Source organism: Diachasma alloeum, unplaced genomic scaffold, assembly GCF_001412515.2.
Source record: "Diachasma alloeum isolate Michigan unplaced genomic scaffold, Dall2.0 Dall_scaffold_00706, whole genome shotgun sequence".
NCBI classification, from domain to species: Eukaryota; Metazoa; Arthropoda; class Insecta; order Hymenoptera; family Braconidae; genus Diachasma; species Diachasma alloeum.
In genome coordinates, this window is record NW_021680838.1 from 39627 (window position 1) to 47728 (window position 8102).

Sequence of the window (8102 nt, forward strand, 5' to 3'; positions counted from 1 at the left end):
TTAGTAACGACGGGCGGCGGTTTTAGGCTAGGTCTAGTGGGGAGAGAGGCTCTCTACCGTTCGCCGTATCTGGCAACTCTGGCGTGAGTAGCTCGGCAGTAGCAGTCCCGCTGTCACAGGGACAGGTTCGGAGCAATGTTACCAGATCGTGACGTCACCCCTCTCCGAACNTATTATTAATGAATCGACTGATGTATCGGTCCAGAAATATTTGGCTCTATGTATCATATACTTCAGTGAGAAAGAGGGAGCTATAACCACCGACTTCTTGGGTATCGTGNCAATGTTACCAGATCGTGACGTCACCCCTCTCCGAACGAGGCATTTTTGTCCTCCTTGTACTCAATGTTTACTTTGTTTTTCAGTTGATTCATTCGCCGTCTAATTAATATTAAGGGATGAAACAAAGACTGTTCAATGGAGAATTAAATTCCCCATCCATCAACCCCCGTTTCATCCCTTAATCTCTGCAATAAAAAAATTAATATTGCGACGAAAGTCACGGCACTATAAGAAACCCAATGTTTTCTCGGNCGATCCTCATTCGCTGCATATGTCACTCTTTAAATCTGTGTGCTTCGAAAACTGCTGACGTTCTCCCTGCTCATTTGAAGTATTTGATACGAGAGTCACGAAATTGGTTTTGTCTGAGTGCAAAACGAATGGAAGAATACCGGGCATTATTCAATCTTATCAATGACAATAACAAGAAAATGTTGGCTCTAATACAACTATGCGACNGATGAACCATCACTTTTCGATGGACAATTAAATTCCTCATCCATCAACCCCCGTNCCAGCGTGTTCCTAAAAATTGTTTTTTTTTGCAAATACTCCGGAATGACAGGCCCAAGTTCATTTTTTTTTTAAATATTTATTACGATGATACCTACTATTTTTTCATCGATTTACAAGTTGATGAATTTTATATAAATTTACCGACGGAGACATTTACTTTTTGTAGAATTGATTGGCATAATTTTTTGAGGTGTTAAATCGTTTATTTTACTCCATTNAGCATATAATGGAGCAGTGAGACGTATTCTTGATCAATGGTTGGAGTTAAAGACTCATTTTTCTATGATTGCTACTAAAAATCAGGAGAAATGTCTAACTGCTAGACACTTGGTTCAAATNTCCCCGTTTCATTTCTTAATCTCGGTAATGAAAAAATAAAAACTGCGACGAAAGTCGCGGCGCTATGAACAACCCAATGTTTTCTCGGCGCAGAGTGACTCCCCATTAATTGGCCCGCTAAGTAAAAAATGGTCTCTCCCCTCCTAATTAACATTAAGGAATGAAACCAATGCTGTTCGATGGAGAANCGTCGTATTAGTTCGGCGATCATTAATTTTTTCAGTGAGACAACTTTTGAAAATGAATGAAAATTGCTATTGGTCGTACAATCATCCCCCAAATAAGTGAATATTCAATTAAATATTAACAAATGGTGGAAGTTAGACTCATAATAACTTCTGTTATTCATTTTCAGTATCATTATTTGAGTAAAAAAAACATTACTTCTCTTATTTTACAATGGAAATACATTTGTCATATAGCTTTCATTTGTTGGTAATCGAGAGGTCAATGGAATATGCAGTCATTTGCGGGATAATTGGATAAATAACAGCTATTTTTGATCATTGTCAATACTTGTGTCATTGAAAAAATTAATGACCGTCGACCCATGGCGAAAGAGAAACTCTAATTGGCGCCAAAGTTCCTCTCTTTTTATCGACAATTTTTGTTGAAAATTTCCGATTTTAAGAAAATGAAGTTTTTGAGTAGTTAACGATAGAAAAAAATAATAATTCTCGGATAGACTCCGTCAGACTGACGATAATTCAATGTATAACGGTTTTTCAGGTGCTTTGAGCGTCCCAAAGGGCGATTTAACAGCTTAAAACAGCGCTGAAATATTGGAGCCTATTTGGAACAAATGAAAATTTTCGAAAAAAACTCTAAATCTTCAAAAAAAATCATTACTCCTCCAATTATCAATATTTTGCAAAATTTTTGTCCAATTGCGATATTTTCAAAAATAAAATGAGATAAACATCCCCACCATCGACTTTTTCGGCCTGCTGACTTGGCNGGCCCGCTAAGTAAAAAATGGTCTCTCCCCTCCTAATTAACATTAAGGAATGAAACCAATGCTGTTCGATGGAGAATTAAATTCCCCATCCNGGCTTCTTTACAATTTTATTTTTTCATCGCTGTTTTCGACACGAGAATTGTATCATTTGATGTAACGTGATACAACTGACACCGAAATAAATAGATTAGTCTTCGCTGGGATTCTTAGAACCAGGAAGTTATTGAACATTACTATAAAAAGTGAAATTTACAACGAAAATAACATTGAAGCATCCAAATTGCTGGAACAAGGTGGGAAAATAAGACAATTGGTCATATAACATCTTATGGGACATTCTCATCGACAACAATGTGAATAGATATTTTAGGTCATTAGGTGCGAGAAACCGCANAAAAAAATTCAGGAATAGATCGGTCGGAAGCACCCCTGTATAGCGCTCCGATGCGTTTAATGTCTTCTTGTTTTTCAGTTTTTTCAGGAAAAAAAAAAGATTATCTAAGTGAATTTCCAACGAATTATGTTCTTCATGATGGAAATCTACAATATATAAAATTGAAATGTCGTAGCATATAGGAATAGATAAACTATAAAATAGTATTTAATATTCCTATCATCCTCACTCTCGGTCAATGANGAAACCGCAGTTGTGCTTCGCTCGTTAAGGTCACGGTTTTCGAGCCCAATGACCTACAATATTTTATGTCATACGGCGATAAAAGTATTATATAGTTACATCCTTCAGGTAATGCTGTTATCGCCTGATNTTGAGAAGATGGCTTTTTGGAAAAATGTAGACAAAAAAATATATTTGAAAAATTGATGATTGAGGGAGTTATGATTTTTTTGAAAATCTTGAGATTTTTTCAATAATTTTGGTTTGTTGCAAATTGGCCCGAATATCTCAGTGCTGTTTCAAGCTATCAAATCACCCTTTGGCNAATCTATAATTTACCGAATATTAATACCCAAATATCACCTTGCAAATATGTTAAATATTTGTCTCAAAACTAACTGCACACAAAGGAACTTGTCTGAAAATTATTTGCTAAAAAGTTTTGTTACTCCGAATTGAATGAATTGGATATTCATTCATAATTTTTCATATATGTATATCCAATTAATTCAAATTTANCGATAAATTCAGAAAAGTGGTTATAACTAAACTGAAATTTTTCCAGTTCATAATTGGTACCAATGAGACACAGATCTGCGCGAAATTTCAGCCCGATCGGTTGAGTATTTTCTAAGATCCAGCGTGTTCCTAAAAATTGTTTTTTTTTNTACACGCAAGTTTAAAAAATTCTACTTTAATTTCAAATCCGTACGTCAAGAGTTATCAGTGGAAAATTCCAGTACAGATTCATTATGAGGAATTCACGAAAATATGAAACTGGTGCATGGTTCGTTATGAGTCGAAAAGTGGCGTATTTCAAGAAGCAACGAGTCAAGCCGATATCAATTTGAATGAAGCCGAAAAATCCATCTGAATGAAGCCGAAAAAACTACCCGAGTTAAGCCCAAGTCAACCGAAATCAAGTCGAAAAATTGACTTGAATCAGACCGATATGCCGGTTTGCATCCGTCCGAGTGAAGTTGGGTTCAGGACGACTCTTTTTGGGGGTAATCTGTTGAAAAATTAATTTACAAAATAAGTTTGCCCTAATTTTTTTCGTCAACCACTCATTAGGAAAATAAATTTAGGAAATACACTGTATATCTATGCGTGCAACTTCAACTTGTGTATAACGATCCATATGACGAGCGAAATGCAAGCTTTTCGCTTTTTCATTGGTGACGAAATAGCTTCAGCTTAGGATTTTGCTTTGCGCCATCGTCCAACTTTTTCTTTTCCTTTGCCTTGGGGGCATCGCAATGTCTTTGGACATCCAACCGAGATTATAGAAAACTACTGTTTTACTCAATAATTTGATGCAATATTCGCGATGCAACGCACAACGTTTGGAAACCGAAAACCATTCACAATAATTAGAATGAAGCCATTGCTCGAAGATGGTACGGAAACGGACTCGAAGNCCTAATTTTTTTCGGCAACCACTCATTAGGAAAATAAATTTAGGAAATACACTGTATATCTATGCGTGCAACTTCAACTTGTGTATAACGATCCATATGACGAGCGAAATGCAAGCTTTTCGCTTTTTCATTAGTGACGAAATAGCTTCAGCTTAGGATTTTGCTTTGCGCCATCGTCCAACTTTTTCTTTTCCTTTGCCTTGGGGGCATCGCAATGTCTTTGGACATCCAACCGAGATTATAGAAAACTACTGTTTTACTCAATAATTTGATGCAATATTCGCGATGCAACGCACAACGTTTGGAAACCGAAAACCATTCACAATAATTAGAATGAAGCCATTGCTCGAAGATGGTACGGAAACGGACTCGAAGTTTTTTTTTTGTGGATAACTGGTTTAATATAATCTTCAAAAATTTTGAAACCCGCGGAAATAACATGATTGAAATCGGTTGTCGGTGCAATTAGTTTCCCAAAATCTCCCCCTTCGCGACTAGCATAGGCTCTCCAGAAAATAAGAGTTTCGTTGGGCAACTCCAGGTTTTGACTCGATTTCATCATGAACGATCGGCAATCTTCACATGCGTATTTCTTGAAACAACTCTTGACGATGGATCCTGACACATAACGTATGGAAGACTCGAAGTGATGCTTTTTCACCCGAACTTTGAACCTCAGCCATAGTCAGCTCAACGGGCTCAAACGCAAAATTTCCCTCGGTATCATCTACAAGCCGCGATGTGTCATTCACCTCATTGTTATTGAGTAATGGATTGGCTGCCTCCTCACCCAATAAACAAGGTGTCTCATCTGCTTCGTAATTTGCACCCTGAGTGGGTGAAATAGGGCCTTTTAGGAATATGGATCGTTGCACACAAAATCTGATTTGTCTTGCGGATGGATTAGTATTATTACCGAATTGCCTACGCCAATCATCAAATTCATTCTCTATATAATTGATTCAGATTTCCAGTCAGAAGAAATTGTACACCTTCCTCGCGGAGATCTTTCCATAAAGCTAGAATGCTTCTGATCGTCAATGGAAAATTGTTAAAGGTAGGAGGTTTGGTACCGTCGCCTCTGATTTGCAACTCAGGTAGCCAAAGTAGAGCTTCATTTAAAATTTCCTCTACACGGGAATCGTCCACTGATAATCCGTGGAAGAAAGGGTTAGACCCTTTGTGGGACCGTGCATTGAGACAATCGAAGATCACATTCATTTTTTCCGCAAAATTCGCAGTTGCAAGACACGATTCATGCTTCAATTCACCGGTGGCGTAGCCTGTACGCGAAGCTTACGATACAGTGGCCGAAAACTTGAGCTGCCATCGCGACACCCATTTTTCAGAATCGATTTAAATCCAAATGTCTGTCCGTCAATTTAGTAGCTGCCCGAACGACACTAATTTTCTCTAATTCGTGAAGCTCTTCAATTGCCTTCCAAGAAATTGATTCTCTCGGAATGTTATTCTTCTGGTTGGGACCAATTTCTTCCTCCCTAGAATGAATAGCTCCTTCCTCGTCGGAAGAAATTGGTCCTTCATGAGAACCTATTATTCGCGATGGGAGTGTATAATCATTCTTGAAAAGATTGTTTCGCAACCCTTTCAAAAGATGTGGTACATCGAAACCGTAATAAATTTTACGGCCTTTAAAAAGGATGAATGGTGCAGCCTCTTTCGAGGGAGCTTTAAAGTTTGACGTGACCTGTGAATTGTCCTGCGGCCTGTCAACGGCACTGCTGTCTGTACTGCTACAATCACTACCGTCAGCAGTGGCGTCAATTCTCTGCACATCATCTAGGCTTCCATAAGGTTTTGGCAAAGCCCGAAGGGCACTGACATTACACTGTGCTTGGTCACATACCATAAATCTCACTCTGAGGCCACAACCATCCACTCGATTTGTAGCTTCCTCTATCATGCGTCTAAGGATGCTTCTTTTGACAGTGCCAATTGACATTTCATCCCACATCACAGTAACGTCCTTTTCGTAACCCTTCATCGTTGGAACTTTTTCTTCCAATTTTGTGAAAACTACAGGGCTGAACCCGGGACTAACTACTGTTTCATTCATCCAATCCTGAATCAATATGTCGCAAGGTAGGGCCATATTTTTTTTATCCCTCAACCATCGATAGAGTCTAGCTCCTCTAGAGTGTGCTTGTTGAGCGAATTCTTTCTCTTCATCATTCCATTTTTTTTTCGCGCATGCTGAAGTTGTATTTTTACTATGATAAGTTTCTTCTCGTCCAAATAATGTGCTGCACCGGAAATGACTTCGTCAATAGATAATTTCTTCGATTTTCTGCCAGCCTTCTGCATCCGCAATTTTCTTATTCAATACTTTTAGCCGTTCACGCTGATTTTTGATAATCTCTTTTAATTTGTTGATTTTACTACGAGAATTACTTTCAACTCTGCAGTTTTCATTGTCAAGACTAGCGTTCTGCTGCTCCCAACCAAGTGCAGAACGCTCATCGTGACATTCATTGGAAGGATTACGAGAAAGACTTGGGGAGATATTTTCTACACTAAATATCGACGGTATGGGTTTTGCATTAAGTCTCAACCGCTTTTTACCACTAACACCAACAGGGATGAAATCCGAGTCATGGAAATGATTCGAACAAATGCGACGTTCTCCTAATTGAGCTGAAGTCAATCCGCGAAGATTCTCGTCACCCATGTCATCGATTCATTCCTCTGAACTGTAATTAATACGAAGGCTTCATATAATTTAGCCTCGGTATGCAAGAGTTCATAGTCCCTACTGCTTCTAGAGGTATGATAATTGATAGGGACATTGGCAGAAACAAATTTCATTTTTTTTGTTTTAGAAAGAAGTCTCACCTCACAAGAACCACAGATCCTTGCGAATTCACTTGAGGTTAAATACAGACACAACAGAGACCCATAAATCTCTACACGATCAATCTTCTGAGAAGATGATAAGAATCATGTTAGCGCACCTGACGCCGCAAAGAGCCCATACGCGAGGTTATATTTGGTATTAATTTTGAGGATTATAGAGCCACATAATATTGTTCTGTTTTCTGGTGTGTGTGGAATCCGAATTAGAAGATCGTTTCGCCGCCAAACGGTGAAAAAAAATCTATCAACAAATCTTTTCCTCAAACCGTGTCTTCTCATAAACTATTCAAGGTGGGAAAAAAAGTTCGAATAAAAAATGTTAATTTTGCCGAACTAAACCTATTCATATTTATGAACGTTTTCCGTTGCTGGAATATTCTCCGCGATATCCCAATGGCAAATTTTACACGAAAATGCATGCGCCACACAATAATTATTTGGAATCTCAATAGCTCCAAAAATAATGAGAATACGAAAAAATTCATAAAAGCATTCATGTTGAGTTTGGCAAGAGATTTTTTAAAATTGCAACTATTTATTGCTCCTGAATGGATGCTTTGTAATTGTTCAAGTTAAAGTTTCGGTTTATTGTGTTTAATGTGGACCCATGTATGATCCAAAAAGTCCAAAGACGCTATTTTAGATCTCGTCCGTAATTGTGTATGTATATCTGTACGGATGTAGCAAAGTTTTGGTTCTATCGTTCGATAATAAATGCATAGAATTCAATTGCTTTTCTTTCAAATGTAGGAATTGTTGAGCTCTGTCAGCCGCTATTAATTAAAATTTATGTTATCGATCATTTTTTTACTTTATCAATTTTTTCGAAAATCGGTTGGAATTTTTTCGGAAGTCGGTTGAAATCGAAAACTAAAAAAAAACTTCTGAATTGATTAAATGATGGGTTCAAAATTGTTTGGATGTTCTTTTCACTGAGTTTGAAGATGACATCGATAGCAATAATCGTTGATTGATGTCTTTGAAAATTTAGAAAAGTTTTCCATTTTCCAGCCGTGTAGAATGGTGCGATCTAACCATTTAAAGTATTGAACATCATCGCAGTGTACCTTAATCGGGTCGAAGCGATGTAAAATAA